General features: G+C 45.1%; 1 long non-coding RNA gene across 2 annotated transcripts in view; it reads right to left on the bottom strand.

Moving 5' to 3' along the window:
* Positions 1-17,619, bottom strand: part of LOC137228135 (uncharacterized) — a 46,365-nt gene that overhangs the window by 6,558 nt on the left and 22,188 nt on the right. Inside the window, exons 3-4 of one of the 2 annotated variants that reach the window (XR_010945156.1) lie at positions 10,659-10,920; positions 5,403-6,182 (exon numbers count right to left, since the gene is read on the bottom strand). This is a non-coding gene — a long non-coding RNA (uncharacterized lncRNA). Of the gene's footprint in view, positions 1-5,402; positions 6,183-10,658; positions 10,921-17,619 lie in introns of those variants that run through there. The other variant, XR_010945155.1, reaches the window with a different exon arrangement.

Below are 17,619 nucleotides of genomic sequence, written 5' to 3'. Positions count from 1 at the left end.
TTCAGCCAGCTGGAAAGTTAAATCTCCCTTTGCAAAATGTAGAGTGCTGACCCCTTGTACAGTCCTGAGTCCTAGGGCACTCAGCTGGGAAGGATGGGAGTGAGGAAAAAGAGAGCTCTCCAGGCTCCGGGCTCAGCTGTCCCTCCCTCAGGAACTCTAAGCCCTGGGCAGGGGGACACAACCCACACCCTCCTCCCTTACCCCCTTAGCTTCTGCTAAGGTTTGAGACATTTGCTGAATGCTTCCCTTGTGTGGTTAACATTTCCTTTGTGTATATTTTCTCCCAAACTCAGCCATATCCCTCACAGCTCATCCCTGTGCTCAAGATGAAGATATAGTTCTTGAATGAATGAACAAACCTCTAACTCTCATTCTATACATTCTCAGTGAAGAGCTGGACCCTTTGAGGATGTTTCTGCAAACTGATCAATACCGGGGGAAAGAAAGAAAGCAAGCGAGAAAGAAAGAAAGAAAGACTTTACGCTGTGGGTTGGAATATCCCCTCAAATATCATTCATGAACTATCTAATGACTTGAGATGTTTTTAAAATGTTTTAGCATGGCAAATTTCCGGCAAATACAAGAGAAGAGAGAGCCCCCATAGACCCACCAGTCAGTCAGACCACTCAGCTTCAACAAATTCAACTCACAGCTGATTTTGCATTACTTACACTCCATCTGTTCATTATGCACCCCCCCACCCTGCCCCCAACCAGCGTTATTTCGAAGCAAACAAAACACATCACGTCATTTTATTCCTACATATAGAGTGTCCCTTAAAAGATAACATCTCGTTTTGAATAATCACTTCTGTGCTGTTATCCAAGTGCTCTGATCTTTGAGGCAGAGCCTGAAGGCTGATGAGCTCCCTTAAGGTATGCTGGGTCAGGTGCCTATTACCATCACGTGGGACTCCATGGGTGCACTAAAATCATGGTTCATACCTACCCTACCACTACCCCCCATTTCCCAGTTGCCCACACTCAGGGGGACTGGCTTCTTAACAGAGGGTTACATGCAGAGACTTGGAAGCCAGACTGGCTTAGAATCCCAGCTCCACCACTTCCTAGTTCTGTGACCTTGGGCAAGACACTCAACCCCTCTGTGCCTCAATTTCCTCATCTAAAAGCCAAGTTAATTAAGCTCATACAACTCAACAACAAAGAAACAAACAACCCAATTGAAAAATGGGCAGAAAGCCTAAATAGACATTTCTCCAAAGACATACAGAGGGCCAACAGGCACATGAAAAGATACTCAACATCTCTAATTATTAGAGATTTTGATTTTGAAAATTAAAACTATAATGAGGGACCACCCCACACTGGTCAGAATGGCCATCATGAAAAAATACGAATAACAAATGCTAGGGAGAGTGTGGAGAAAAAGGAATCTTCCTACATTGTTGGTGGGAATGTAAATTTATGCAGCCACCGTGGAGAAGAGTATGGAGTTTCTACAAAAACCTAAAAATAGAGTTGCCCTATGATCCAACAACCCCACTCCTGGGCATATATCCAGACAAAACTATAATTCAAAAAGATACATGGACCTCTATGTTCATAGCAGCACTGTTCACAATAGCCAAGATGTGGAAACAGCCTAAATGTCCATCAGCAGAGGAATGGATCAAGAAGATGTGGTACATATACACAATGGAATACTACTCAGCCATAAAAAGAATGAAATAATGCCATTTGCAGCAACCTGGATGGACCTAGAGATTATCGTACTAAGTAAAGTAAGTCAGAAAGAGAAAGACAAATATCATATGATATCACTTATATGTGGAATCTAAAATATGACACGAATGAACTTATCTGTGAAACAGAAACAGACTCACAGACATAGAGAACAGACTTGTGGTTGCCAAGGGGGGGTGGGGTGGGGGAGGGATGGAGTGGGAGTTTGGGATTAGCAGATGCAAACTATTATATATAGGATGGATAAACAACAAGGTCCTATTGTATAGCACAGGGAATTATATTCAATAGTTGTTTATCCTGTGATAAACCAGAATGGAAAAGAATATATCTCTATATATCTGAATCGCTTTGCTGTACAGCAGAAATTAACACAGCCTTGTAAATCAACTATACTTCAGTAAAATAAATTAAAAAATTAAATGTAGGTCAATTAATAGTACTCACCTCACAGGGTTGTTTTAAGAATTAAGCACGTTAAAAATAATGTGAAGCTCTTGGAACAGTACCTGGCACACGGGAAGTACCATGTTAAGTGTCTGATTTTATGATTATTCTTTGCTTAATACATGCACCATTTCCACCAACACCACCTACTCCCTGAATTAACTGACAAACAATAACCCTTCACAGATGTGCAGCAATGTACATATTTCTCAAAGTAATTTCAGACATGTTATCAGGCACGATCTCCCCATAATCTATGAGGGTGCCAGGCCTGGGGTATTCAGAGGTGTTAATACAGAACTGGGGGAAACATCTAGCTACAATTAGCCCAGTTATTGATGGGGAAAAATTGGAACCAAACCAAAGGACTAACAATAGAGATTGGTTAAATAAAATAGAGCACATCTGTATGTTCTGTCATCATAAATGAGGCAAAAGAACATATAATAATATAAAAATTATTCACGCTGAGTTAAGGGAAAAAGGAAAAGTTGCCCAAAAGTGTGGAAAGTGTGAATACTGTGCGTTATTTTTCCTTTTGGTATATCATGCTTATTAAAAAGACCAGAAAGACAACATCAAAACATTACTGTTCGTTATTTCTCAAGGGAGCAGCAAAAAGTCATTTTCCTTCTTTGTGTTTGAATTTTCTGAATGTTCCATAATGAACATGTATGACTTGTTCATCATGGAAAGGTTGTTGTTTAAAAACAGGGTCCATCATTGCATAGGCAGGGTGATTCAGTTATATGAAAAAGATAGATGAAAACAGCAAGATATTAATGGCAGAATTGTGGGTGATTTTTTTCTTTAAATATTTCAGGTTCTTCCAATTTTTCTGCTCTGAGAGCAGTAAGTTGTTTTGGAGAAGATGGTTCAGATGGGGAAACTGAGGCACGGGAGGCAGACGGGAAGGGTCTTGAGCTCCACGTCCACCTCCGCCTGCCCTGCCCAAACCAGAGCAGGTGTGCTCAGTTCTCCCCAGCGATGCCTACTTTTGGGTTCATTCCTGACCCCTGACTTAGAGCTCGAGGATGTAAATGACTGTCGCCTAATAACAGGGTGCAGCCTCGGGGTCTTTCCTCTCTTCTTGACCAAACAGCAGCAAGAAGAAACCACAGGAGGAGAGAAGAAATGGGCTGTAGGGCCCTGCGTGTGTTGGGGTGATGTGGGGGAGGCTTGGCACTCCAGAGGCGTCATCTCCACCACCTGCAGGGGCGGGGAGCCAGCCCTCAGCTGGGCCGCTGCAGATTCCAAGCCGCAGCCATCTCCCGGTGGGCAGCTGCCAGCTGTGAGGGAGGAGCGAGCCCTGCAGGCAGATGTGTCGACCAGAGATAGCAGTCCACCCAGCCCAGGTATCTGGGGCCTCCCTGGTCTACTTCCCCAACAAGGGTGCCTGGAACAAAATAAACAAGAAACAAACAAAAACAAATAGACCCAGGGAACAAAAAAAGAAAAGCGAGAATGAGAGAGAAGCACTTTCTAGATAGAGCAGTTGGAGCTGATGATAGCACAGGTGACAGGCAGTAGCGGGGTGGTGTGGCCCAATGGGCAAAGCTGTGGGTTAGAGCCACAGACCAAGAGTCCCCCACTGCCTGCGACTATATGATCTAAGGCATGTGCCCTTCCCGGGGCAGTGCCCCTTCTACAAGAGGCAAATGTCACCAAAGGGGTAAGAAGGTGTCCTTGCTTCTGGAAGGGGCGTCACTGCTGCACGTCTGCCCCAGTACTCACGGGAAGGGGCAGGTGTTTCGGTCTTCCCACCTGTGTTCATACCTGATTGTCAGGGCAGATTGCTGTCACTGTCAGACTCACTGCTTCCAGGTCTGCAAGGGAGGAAATAGCCCCCAGCTTGGCGATGCCACACAGGGAGGCTCAGGCTGGGTGGGCAGACCTGTCCTGGTCCTATGTGTGATGAGAGAGCCAGGCCTGGGCTGTCTTCCGTGCAGTCAGCTCTGAGACACTCAGTAGCCACGTCCTCCCTCCAGCAGCCCACACTGACAGGTGGACCTTCGCATATCTGTCCATTGGCCTCAGAGTAAAGTGGGCTTGGGGGATTTTTCCCCAGGTGGAATGGAAGAAAAATGTATCAGTGGCCTGTTGCCATTAAAACTCTACATATGGTCCTGGCAGCTTTAGAGAGACGCCCTGGCTGTTTGAAGGTGGTTACTTACCTGTTTTAGACAAGAAAGGTTTCTAGCAGTGATTTCAACACAAGAATATGGAAGGAAAGCAACTCTACCTATGGTCCTGGCAGCTTTAGAGAGACCCTCTGGCTGTTTGAAGATGGTTACTTACCTGTTTTAGACAAGAAAGGTTTCTAGCAGTGATTTCAACACAAGAATATGGAAGGAAAGCAACTCAGACAATTTGAATAATAGGAAAGACTCATTCTCCCTTACTCTCTAGCTTCCCAAGTTCATAGGTTGCTATTAAATCCCACCAAATCCTTCCACTGACATCTGTTTGGCTTTGCAATTTGATTCAGGTTTAGGGTGCATCCCTCTGGGCCTGGCACCAGGCAAGGTGTGGAAGAGGATGTAGCAGAAGAGTGAGATGTGGTCCTGGGGTCCACAATCTAGAGGGGGAGACAAAAGTCACATCCTGGGCTGAAACTGACCAGGATAGGTCAGACAACAGGTTCTGAACCATATCATGTAAAACAGTCCATGAGGACACTCATCCCAAATTACCACAAACCCCAAACAAAACACAGAGACCAAATCCTAAAATGTACCCCCTGTAGGTTAGTACCAGTCTGGGCTGTAACAGAACACACTGTAGTGGTGCTTCTCTGCCTTGGAAAGCAGGAGTTGTGGGATGACAACTCAGCACCACACCCGGGCATTCTGTGTGCACATCAATGCCCATCTACAAGCAACAGCAGCTGGGCCTTTAAAAAAAAGTATCTGGCAGTGTTTATATACATTTTACCCTGAGGATAACATAAAGAAGATATTTAGGGCTTTCCTGGTGGCGCAGTGGTTAAGAATCCGCCTGCCAATGCAGTGGACAGGGATTCGAGCCCTGGTCCGGGAAGATCCCACATGCCGCGGAGCAACTGAGCCTGTGCACCACAACTACTGAGTCCATGCGCCACAACTACTGAAGCCTGCACACCTAGAGCCCGTGCTCCGCAACAAGAGAAGCCACCACAATGAGAAGCCTGCGCACCGCAACGAAGAGTAGCCCCCGCTCACCGCAGCTAGAGAAAGCCTGCACGCAGCAACAAAGACCCAACGCAGCCAAAAATAAATAAAAATAAATTTATAAAAAAAAAAGAAGATATTTAATGGGACCCCAAATTTACTTCAACAGCATGCAAGCTGTTTATGGCAGGATCCAACTGCAGGCCTCAGGTACACCCCCCACGTCTACCTCTCATTTGATCATTTCTTTCTCTCTTTTAAGGTCTGGTTCAAGCCTCACATCTACTCTTCAGTGACGTCTCCAACTGTCTTCCAATTCCATGTCGGAATTATTAGAACAGAAGTAGTTGATTTATATTCCATGTTTTATATTTAGGTTGCTACGGTTGTTCTGGAAGGTAGAGCAGATGATACTTCTTTGAGCCCCACCATGGTGCCTCCACAAAGCTGGCAATCCTGTCACCAGGAAATAATGGTAAAGACCATTCTAAGTATCTAATGATTGTCCCTGTCCTTAACTCACTATTCAGTGAGCACTGGTGAATACTTACTAGCTGCTTTGGAAAGCAAGCGGGTTAATACCTCATGATAGCATCGTTACTGAGTCCAAGCTCATGCTGTGCACCCCAGGATGGGATGATAAACTGAGAGACAAGTTGTTGAGGCAAGGAATAGCGACTTTACTAGGAAAGCCAGTAGACGGAGAAGATGGGGGACTAGTGTCCCAAAGAACTACCTTCTCCGAATTAGAATTCAGGCTTCTTCTATACTAAAAGGGGAGGGGGTAAATTCCTGGTTCCAGGCAGACTTTGGTGGGAATGTGCTAGTTTCTTCTTTCTTGTAGTCATTCACTGGTGGGTCTGGTCAGGATGTTTCCTGTGAGCTAAACAAAGGTATTTTAGCTTAATGCTCATTACCTGGGAGACAGAGTTCCCAGAGACGGGCCATTATGCATAATGTAAGCTTATAGGCAACATTCCTTTACTGATTAACTTGTAATAGGATACAAAATTTCTTCCCTGTTACGGCATGACTTGCACCTTAGCCTGTGCTGATTAGATTTTTGTATTTTTTGTTCAAGCCCATGTTCATCAGCAAAAGGATTACAATCAACACAGCCATTATTCCAGATAGTAATTTGTATAGTCGGTGATAATTCCAATTGGATAATATGTGTGCTAAACATCATCTTTGTGAATAACAATTACACAAAAGCACAAACACATCCAAGACATACTGAAATGCTGAAATCCACATGCTACCTCCTTCTCGGAGAATAATATTAGCAAACCATGAATTTTCTTTTTAGTTACACGTCTGGTCCCAAAGCTAACGGTTTGTGCGTTTGCCTTGTTATAACATCTAGAATTATCAGCTAGTTATATCATGCATATGATACATTACTGCCCAAAAGATACATATTTCTAAGTAGACACCTCCATTCCAGACAGAACTGAACAAATAATTCTTCACCAGGATGGAAGTGAACACATAAGTAAGGGCAATTAACTTGCTAATTCTCTCCTCCTTGCTTAGTATATTAGTCTTTGTGTCCTATATAGTAAAGTATACTTCCTTCCTAGATGCATTGAGGGGAGGGCAGAAGTCTGATAGAGAGATTTTAAAACTTACTTTCAAATACGTAAACAAAAGTTGCATATCACCAATATAAAATTAGGCCTTGCCAAGTCTGGTAGGGTATAGTTTTGGCTTTAACCACTAACTTAAAATGATTTTTAATCCAAATATCCAAGAACCAGCCAAGAGAAGCCATCATGGTTTCTGCTTACAATGAATTACCATAAATTATTTACATCTGAAGACATACATTTGAAATGCTTTAGTTTATTCTCATCAGTGGGTAAATAGCATTTGTATAAGCTTCCTGTAGCTGCTCTAACAAATGACCACATATTGGTGACTTAAAACAACCCAGATTGATTCTCTTACTGGAGTTCTGGAGACCAGGAGTCTGAAGTCAGTTTCACTGGACCAAAATCAAAATGTTCACCTGGAGGAGTCCTGGAGGCTTTGGAATGTTTCCTCCAGGTGAGCTCCTGGAGGCTACCCATGTTCGTCTCCTGACCCCTTCCCCCCGCCACGCACACACCCTCTTGCTCCCATCCTCATATCTCCTGCTTCCCCTTTTACCTGCTTGCCTCTGTCTTTAAGGACCCTTGGGATTATATTTAGGGCCACCTGGATAATGCAGGCTAATCTCCCCATCTCAAGGTCCTTCAATGATCACACCTGCCAGTCCCTAGTCCCCTATGAAGTAGCATGCATAGGTTCCAGGGATCTCTTTGGAGAGCCATTGTTCAGCCTACCACAGTCCTTACCTCACTTTGTCTATACTGTGATTTATAGGGACCTTCTTTCAGAGGCGGAACAAAGATGGACTTCTGACTATAGAGCCATAATTGCAGTCTGAGCGTCATGCCCTGGTATTGAAGACGGGGCTGGATCGGCAGTGAAAAGACGAGCTTGAATCTCGCTGAGCTTGAATCTCGCTCTGCCACCGCTGCTGTAGGATGGCGGGGGAAGCAACCACGCTGCGAGCTGCGTGTGTTCCTACCCAGATGCCCTGAAGGAAAGGCAGCCTCCAGTTCGGGTCAGTCCCCTCATCTCCAAACCTGGAGGTGCCTCATCCCGGTCACTCCTCCACACTCAAACACCATTTCTTGCTCCTAAGAAAAAGGCTTAGAAATGCCTCATTTGGAGCCTCTCTGCTCTCCGGGCACCCTGCGGTACCCTGGAAATGAAAGGATCAGAAGCAACCGGCTTACTTTTCCTTGAGCGCCCAAGAACTAAGGGGAAACCCACACCAGGCTGACGCTCTCTCGGGCTTTGTCAGATACAAAAGGATGGAGCAGTAGACGCGCCCCCCCATCTACCCGCTCCGGGCCCTCGCTGGGATCATTCTTGAGTGTTAGTCCTATTCTTAATAACAAAGCCATTTTCTTCTAAGGGTCAAACCTTGTGATTTTCTTTTCTGACTTTGCTCCAGCTTTTTTCTGGGATGGCCCTAATCCCTGGGCCTCAGTGTTCCTACCTTCTAATTAAGTGGGGTACACTCAGGTGATCAGAGATGAGTAGGATTGCGTACTTGCAGCCTTCCGGTGCAACCCGCTCATTTTGCAGGTAAGGAGACCGAGGCTCAGAGAACGGAAGTGGCTTGGCAGGGGTCAGCCAGGGGTTGTGTGTGAATTTCTCTGTTTTTGTCCTGTCTCCTCAGTAACTCCAGGGCAGGGGCTATGGCTTTCCTGCCTTTTGAGCCCCTCCAGGGGCCCAGGCCCGGACTGGGGTTTGTAGACACTTGCTGATTGGGAGGACTGATGGATGGAACACAGGGCTGGTTGGGGAGAAGTTGTCAAAACGGAGCCAGACTGCGAAGCCAGCCCTCGTGGGCAGGAGTGGCTGAGGCATGAGTTCTGCGGAGCCGCTCACCAGCTGGGTGATGGTGTGGACAAGTTTCTTGACTTTTCTAAGCCTCCATTCCTCCAACCAGAAGATGCAGATGATAATTCTTACTCCACGTGGTTGGAAGAGTTAATAAGGTTTAATAAGTTTGATACACTCAATAGATACTAGCTTTTTTTTTTTTTTTTTTTTCTTGCGGCACACGGGCCTCTCTCTGCTGTGGCCTCTCCCGTTGCGGAGCACAGGCTCCGGACGTGCGTGCTCAGCGGCCATGGGATACTAGCTTATTTTTGTTGAAGTTCTTATCATCATAATTAGGTAGGGGCAAAGGCAGGGTCACTGGGGGGAGGTGCAGAAACAATGCAAATGTAATAGAAAGACGTGGCAAAGCCCAGGGAAAGCAGTCCCTTGCTGCAGCTCCTGAGATTGGGGAGCCTGGCAGGACTGTAGACAGCTCCGGTGAGTCAGATAGAGAAGGGAGGGGAGTGGGGAGAGATAGAGAACTCCAGGTCCCAGTGCTCAGAAGACCTTAGGCTCATACACCTGTAATTAATCCGTGAGCATCCCCAGCCCCGGCACTAAAATGGGTGGGGCCACCCCTCCTTGCTTCCACCCACATCCTTAGCGGCCCATGACCCTCCTAGACAACTCTGACCTGTGTTGACCTGGCTTCACCTGCAAACAGAGGGGTGCAACCCAGGGCAGGGGGGTCCCACTCAATGGGATTTCCCCTCCTAGAGATGGATGTTCCCCTGGCAGCCGGGTCCTCCAGCACCCCAGCCTGTCACTCGCTGCCAACTCCACCAAGATGCTTGGGAGGATGGGAGCCACACGGAGGCCCAGCTGGGCTCCATGGAAACAAGACAGGCCAAGCGTACAGCTGGGTGGGCCACTCTACTAGGTGGACATGGAAGGGATGTTGACGAAGCTGGGGGCGGAATTCCTCTCTCACTCTGGAAAATCAGTGGCAGAGAGATGGATTGGTTGCAAGGCACTTTTGAGGAAGGACCCATTCCAAGGATCCATCTTTTTTCCGGGGGCCCTCCTCCCACCTGGCGTCCCGCAGCGTTCAGGGATCCCCAGATATGGGAGCAAAATAAGATAACGACTCTACTAGCTTCCGGAAGCTGCTGTGTTGGATGGTGGTGAAGGGGTGGCAGAAGGGAAATGTGTGTGTGGAGGGGAGAGAGGGAGAGAGACTTTGGGGCAGGGAGAGGAGGGGAGGGCAAGGAGGGGCTCATTCAGTTTTTGATTCAAAGATGCTGTTTGAGAGAGGACTCTGTGTAGGTGCTGCGGTGGGTGAGGAGGCTGCGGAGAGAGGGAGGAGGAGGGAAAATGAGACGGGGAAGGAGGGAAAAGCGCTGGAAAGGGAGGCTCTTTGAAAGACTATTCAGAGCTGTAGATTCCAGGCAGGTGGGAAGTCTTCCCCCAGAGAAATGAGAAACCCTGTCGGAACCCCTCCAGTCCTTTTACCCTCCTGGATTCCTTACAGCAATTAAAGGGGCTTTTGCCTGAAAAGCAGCAGCAGCCCATTCCAGTTCCTCCCCCTTAGCAGGTGCTCAGTAAAGAGGAGCAGAATCCCAGGGTGGTTCCAGCCTCAGTTCTCCAAAGGAAGCTGGGTCTGGGTCTGACCGAGTTTTATGGTCTTGAAGCCCAGGGGGAGTGGAGGATCCTGGTTTCCCTTATAGCTCCCCGAGGGCCTGGCCTGGGGCTACCCTAGGACACTGAATGCTTCCAACTCTTGGGGACCAATTCCTAGGGCCTCAGGCGTATAATTTGCACACAGACTCTGCAAAAGTGGCAGATAACACAATCCATTTCAGTCATTTAACAGCAAAATGTCCTTCTCTAAGAAATAGGCAGGGCACGTTTAGGCCTTGCTTCAGCCATTCTCAGACCCCTGCTAGGAGTCTCGGGGAATTCACTTCAGACAACTCACCTTTATTGCGTATATCCTGTCTGCCAGGCAGTGTGTTTGTTGGGTGCTAGAATAGTCTATTCCCCATGCTTCAGAGCTCTCATTCTCATAGACGAGAATAAAATCATAATTGTTTTACAGATGAAGAAACTGAAGCCATATGTGCTGTCATTAAAACATCCATTTGTTGGGAATTCCTTGGAGGTCCAGTGGTTAGGATTCATCACTTCCACTGTAGGGGGCACGGGTTTTATCCCTGGTCGGGGAACTACGATCCCTCAAGCTGTGAAAAAAAATGGGAAACATTCATTTGTTCTCTCCTTCATTCATTTATTCAGAGAGCTTTTATTGAGTCACATGAGGTGGCAGGCCCTGTACTGGGCACTGTAGGCTGATACAGAGAAAAGTCAGGCACATCCTTACCCACAATGCAACACCTACATAGGCAACCACAAATCTATGCAACTTCACGAGTTTATATTTTGGTTGTGCATTGGAGCCTTATGACTTTTATCTATACAGCTTCAATTTCATCATATAAATGCCGCTGGGGGAGGGCACTAATAGGAACCTATGATACACACACACACAGGTTACTGAAATTGCTGCGTCACATCTCAGGAAGTTGGGGGAAGAAGGATGCTTAGAGAAGGACATAAAAAAAGAAAGCCAAAAGAAAAAAAAAATCGGAGTAAAGGCAAATGTCATAAATGGTTGAAAAATTTCCTTTTAGAATCACTTATTTATGTGGTTTGGGAAACTTGTTTTTTAATAAGTACAACTTGGTTTTGCTTTGAAACTCCAAAAACTCAAAAAAGAATTGAGCGTCAGACAAAACAAACACACACAAAAAGGAAATCCATCGCCAGCTGAAATAGTGGGGTGGCCCCTGCAGGAGGATGGGAGACAGTATGGCTTAGAGCACAGGCTGGGCATTCAACCTACATCAAGACGGTGGGTAAGAGCACGAACTGGGAATAGTCAACACTAAATGGATCTACCATTTAGTAGTTGTATGAGCTTGAGAAAATGGCTTAATCTCTCCAAATCTCCTGATCTGTAAAGTGAGGATAACTGTATGTATCTCTCAAGGTGGTACAGACCTCATTGCAAGGATTCACAGAAAGGCTCTACATAATAGGACTGGTGTGTCGGAGGGACTTGGTAAGATATTATCATCCATCAGCATCACCATCGTTACCAAAAGTGCCCCATGGAGTAGAAGTAGGAGAGGGTGACAGTGATGGAAGTGAGGATTTTTCTGGTTGGAGCAGGCCGGGTAATGAGTGATAGAAGGCCCCCTCCATATCTCTCTGAGCATTTCAAGCAGCCACAGGAGAGACCCACGTCCAGGGCTAGACCTTCAGGGCCCAGGCTGCGTCTGGCTGGGAGGGAGTGTATTCCATCTGACAACCAGCGACTGGGGCCAGGGAGCCCCTGCTCTGGGGGTGGAGTCCTGGGGCCCTTGAATAAGGACAGCAGATTATCATTCTTGTCTCCACCCAACCCTGGGAGCCTCCCAGAAAGAGATAGGCTCAGCTCATCAGTCTCCCTGCCCTAGAGCAGCTACTTTTTACTTTAAAATAATTATACTTTTTTTTTTTTTTTTTTTTTTTTTACTATTTACACGAATAATAAATGCTTCTATTTGGGAAGCATATAAAAGTCAAAATAACATTTACAATTACCCTGAGTCTCACCACTGGCAACAATCACCTCCTGTATTCTAGATAATTAGTGCATTATTTTTGGCCTTGTAAAAAATAATATAGTTGTAATAAGAATATAATTTTATTCTACTGTCTCGCTGAACATTACTTCATAATCTTTTGTTATTATAGACTTTATACACACAATTTAAAAAGTCTGCCTTTGATTTCAGTTAGATGATGTGTTCTTAACTAATCATTCCTATATTGTTAGACTGTTTCCAATTTTACACTATTATAAAAAACATCACGTTAACATCTTTGTATGCAGTATATTCTGTAATTTAAATTATTTCCTTAGACTGAATACCCAAAATGGAATTCATATCGTTAAAGGGCATAAACATTTATGACTTTTTATGCATATATTAGGTATCTCAAAACGCTTTCTAGTTTTATTCTTCCAGAATATGTAATGTATACTCATATAAAAATGTTAAAATGTAGAGCTAAGTAAAGTGAATGGAAAAAATAATTAATAATCCTAATGTCCAAAATAACCTCTTTTGACAATTTCATATGCTTCCTTCCACATTGTTCTGGGATCATTTTATACATATAAATAATATTTGTCACTTATTGTCACTTATTTCTTCACATCTTTAAGAATCCTTCTAAAACGTAATTTTTCATTACTACAAAATGGCTCATTTTTCAAAACAGCCTATTGTGTCTATATCATAGTCTATATTTTATTGGTGGCTATTGGGAATTTCCCCCCAATGCTTCACTGTCATAAATGACAATAAAGCAGATGCTAAAAGGCCGCTACATTCATGAGAAGGACCCCATCCCAGTGGGAGTCACAGAAGTATAGACTCGAGAGATCTATTGTACCTCAAGAGATTCACTCATCCGGCACCCTGTAACTAGATTCAAAATCACTTAATCCCCATTTTACAGATAAGGTACACTGCATTCAAGAGAATTTGACTGGGTAATACAAGTTCATAGATCTAGTAAGTACCAAAGATAAGAACTAAAACCTAAAAGCCTTGGGTCCAATGCTGCTTCCACATGTGAATCAACTGGACTGTTTTTTATTCTGAAACATTCTTGTTTTCTGCCTATTTGAGATCTAAGTGTACAAGAGATGATAATATGCTAAGGAATGCCTAAAGAGGATTGATCTTTTATTCATATCAGTCTGAGGGAAGGTCTCTACTGGTGTGTCACAGGTCTCTACCCTTGACTCTATCCTGCCCAATGTTTTGATGACGGTGGACAAAGCAGACTTATAAACATTTCAGGTAACATATAATTAATATGCTGAATGACAAAAGCAAGATTCCAAACTCAATGGATCTCAAGGATGGACTAAAACTCCTCCTACTAGGAAGAAGTATGAAGATGTCCTTTCTATCCAAGAAATTAAAAAAAAAAAAAAGGACAGAAAAAACTATACCCAGAAAGGAGGAAAAATGACCTAATAGCATGTCTATGAAAAAAAAAATTGAAAATGCAGTTAACTCCCCCCACTTAGTGCTGGTCAACAATGTAATAATACAGGGAACCACCATGTTGCACAATTCCAGGGGGCACTATTTACATGTCCTTCAATGGGACAGCCTTGGATATGGCTGCCCAAGACCTGCAGTGATTTTTGGCTGTATTAATAGAACTGTAGGGTTGTTTTTTTTTTTTTCATGATACGTGTTAAAGGTGATAAGGCAGACTTTATGTAATGGGGACTAATACAGTGGGGTTTTGTAGTGAGGGGGAGAGAGATTGGGCTCAACTCTGAACACAACAAGTGGAGATTTATAGCCAAGGAGCAGGGTCAGAGGATGGAAAATTACTAAGAAGGAACATCAGGGGTAAGGGGGATTCTGGCTAAACCAACTCCACAAAATTTTTGCTAAAGGCAGACCAGGGTGGTAAGATATTGAGTGTGGGGAGATAAGGAATTTGCTCAGAAACCAAGGATGGGGGACTGTCACTAAACTGACACGGCAGAATCCTTGCTAAAACTAGACTAAGCAGAGATGAACACGGAAGCCCACAGGTCAGGGCCTGGTTGAGAAGAGGGTTCAGAGGAGCCAGACTAGAATTAGATCAAGGAGTGAATCTTTGTCAGGGTCCAAAGTAATTATGCTCATATGGGCCTCCAAACGCGGCCATATTTTTAGAGGAATAGTGACCAACTTGAGGGCACTGGGAGAAAGGTGACCTGGATGATAAAAGGTCTGGGAAACATGTCATGATTATCTTTCAAAAGACATTTATTGAGTACATACTATGTGCCCATTGAACAGTACAGACAACAAAAACTAAATTCCTGTCTCAAAGAAATTTACATTGTTGTGAATGTTAAAAAAGACTGAAAATAAGCTAGTATATAAAAAAAATAAGCAAGATAATTATAGTATGATAAACATTGAAAGAAAGGGGGGAGGGTGAAGAGCTGGATATAATCTCAAGAGCAATTAGTGAGGTAGAGGAAAATCAAGAGTTTGGGGTGTCACAGAAACAGAGGGGAAAGGTTGACTTTGTGGAGGCCGCTGGGAGGAAAAGGAAGATGAGAACAGAGAAGTAACCACAAAACTCGGCAAGATGGATGTCATCTGTTACCAGAACACAAGAGCAGCTTTCACCGGAGTGCTGAAAATGGAAACCCACAAGTTTTGCCATGAACAGGGAGCAGAGAATGGAATGATATATACATAGAGTCAAGGAAGGATATGCAGTTGACCCTTGAACAACATGGGTTTGAACTGTGTGGGTCCAATTATACAGGTTACTTTTCAATAGTAAATATTTTCAACAATCCACAGTTGGTTGAATCCAACGTGCATGTGGAACCACAGATATGGAGGAACAGAGGATACCAAGCACGGATCTTAAGTTATACTCAGATTTTTTAATGCAAAGATGGTCCACACCCCTAACCCCCATGTTGTTCAAGGGTCAACTGTATTTTAAAAGATGGGAGGTATTAGGACACAATTATGTGCTGATGGGAAGGATCCAATAGAGGAAGGGAAAGTGATGGTCAGGAGACAGGGAAGGTTGATAAACCCAGGCATATAATCTTTGAGATGGCCATGGAGATGGGTCCAGAGCACAGGTGGAGGACTTGACCTTTGATTGGAGCAGAGAGATTTAAAATGCTTATGAGGGCAGCATTGTGGCTGGAAAGAAAACAGAAGATATGAGTTCAACTCCCGGTAGGTTTGTAGACTTGGTGATGGGAAGATGTCAAATGCTTCCACTTCCCTAACAAAGTATGAGACCAAAGTTGGGTGGAGCAGAACGCAGATTTGGGAAGAGGAAAGATATGGAATAACTGCCTTGGAAAGTGAGAATTCACGTTGTCTGGGGGAACGTAGCAGGATTGCTGGGCCGAGTAGAGTGCTCATCTGAGGTCTGTGCGAGCCTCAGCCATCGGCTCTGGCTACGTTAAGTAACAAATCTATTGGAAGAATGGAGAGAGTTCACATGGCTGTAGGAAAAGCTGAAGGACCAGAGTACCAGGGACTAGCTTAGCCCTGGGGATCTCTAGAGCAGGAATACATGGACGGCAGTTCTAGAATGCAGCTGTTGGAATGAATAAGTTCCATCCCCCCACGTTGAAATTCCAAGGAGAGAGCATCTGATTGGCCAGATGGAGGCAAAGAACAATGATTGAATTGAAAGTGTCACCAAGACCGTATTCCGTGAGGGATATTTCATCCAGCAAATCTGTGACGTTATTACCCAAAGAAGAGGGAAAGGATCCTGGACACACAAAAACCAGAGGACTACCATGTGGTCATGAATTCAAGTGAAACCAGTCAGTAGGACTGTGTGTTTTCTCTAGCAACATTCAGCCTCTTTGGGGCAAGCTCGAAGAAAGTGGGCCATTAGGACTGAGCTAAGTAAACATTGTGGGATAGGAGCTTATTATAGTAATTAGACCTTACACAATCATAGGAGGAGCTGGGAAAGAAAAGTCCAAATTTGGAGCTGAAAGATCAGAGAAAAGCCACTAACCAGCTCTGGCACTGGTGAACAAATAGGGATTTGCAGGAATGCTGTAAGCTAGTCACATCCAGCTGCTGCAACAGGATCACAAAGGGCTCTAGGACAGAAGTCCATGCACGGTTGGTGGTTCCCCATGGCTACTGCCTCTGTGAGTTCACACCAAAGTGTCCAGGGTGGGCTTGGGGTCACTGTTGGACAGCAGGGCCAGCAGTTGGGAAGAGAGACCCAGAGAGAACCTCCGGCACTTCTGTGTCTGACTCTAGACAACCACCTTCAGGGTGTTCTGACCGCTGTTCCCCTCTGCCTCCCAAATCTTACACGACTTTGCTTTTGGCCAACTCGAACCCTGGACTATTCAGAGAAAGGGATTCTGGGAAACACAGTTCCCAGTGTAAATGAATCATCAATATAAAAATACAGCATGATAAGGATAATAGAAAACAAGACCGATAAAGGGATTTAGGGGATTTTGAGGGGAGTGACTATCATGATGCTCCGTAAGACCCAGAATATGCAGATCACATGAACTGGCAGTGAGAAGGTCAAAGAATTTTTGACTGGAGGTACGAGAGGAAGCGAGCAGTAAGGATAAAAGATGATAGAAGGTGGGATATGAATCTGAGGTTTGGGATGTGTTCTGATTCCCGGTGATTAGGAGGTCTCAGGTGGCTGCGGTGCTGGAGACACATGAGTTGGAAGAATCATTCACGTGGATGCTAAGGTTGCTGAGAGAATGATGGCCAGGAGGGGACCAAAGAGAAGGTCCACGAGCCTGTAGCTGAAGTCCCAGTGAGTGCGCGGCAGTGACCAGCAGGTTGTCAGGTACAGCAGTTAGGACAGGTGGAGACCGAGCTTCAAAGAACTGAAGAGTTTGAAGTAGAAGGAAGAGAAGCGGTTTTAAAACGGCAACAGAGAGCAAGGAGGGCTCCTAGTCACTTCATGCCCTGAGCTACCTGAAGGGGAGGGGGGGAAATCAACTGTCTTCTTTTTTTCTTTTTTAATTTATTTTTATTTTTGGCCATGTGTGTCTTCATTGCTGCACGCAGGCCTTCTCTAGTTGTGGCGAGCGGGGGCTACTCTTAGTTGCGGTGAGTGGGTTTCTCATTGCGGTGGCTTCTCTTCTTGAGCAGCATGGGCTCTAGGCACGTGGCCCTCAGTAGTTGCAGCACACGGGCTTAGTTGCTCCGCAGCATGTGGGATCTTCCCGGACCAGGGCTCAAACCCGTGTCCCCTGCATTGGCAGGCAGATTCTTAACCACTTTGCCACGAAGGAAGCCCCTCACTGTCTTCTGAGAGCACTGTGGGTGTTT

This window comes from Pseudorca crassidens, chromosome 7, assembly GCF_039906515.1.
Source record: "Pseudorca crassidens isolate mPseCra1 chromosome 7, mPseCra1.hap1, whole genome shotgun sequence".
Classification (NCBI taxonomy): Eukaryota; Metazoa; Chordata; class Mammalia; order Artiodactyla; family Delphinidae; genus Pseudorca; species Pseudorca crassidens.
The sequence above is the reverse complement of the archived record's forward strand: the minus strand, read 5'-3'. Positions and strand labels throughout refer to the sequence as shown.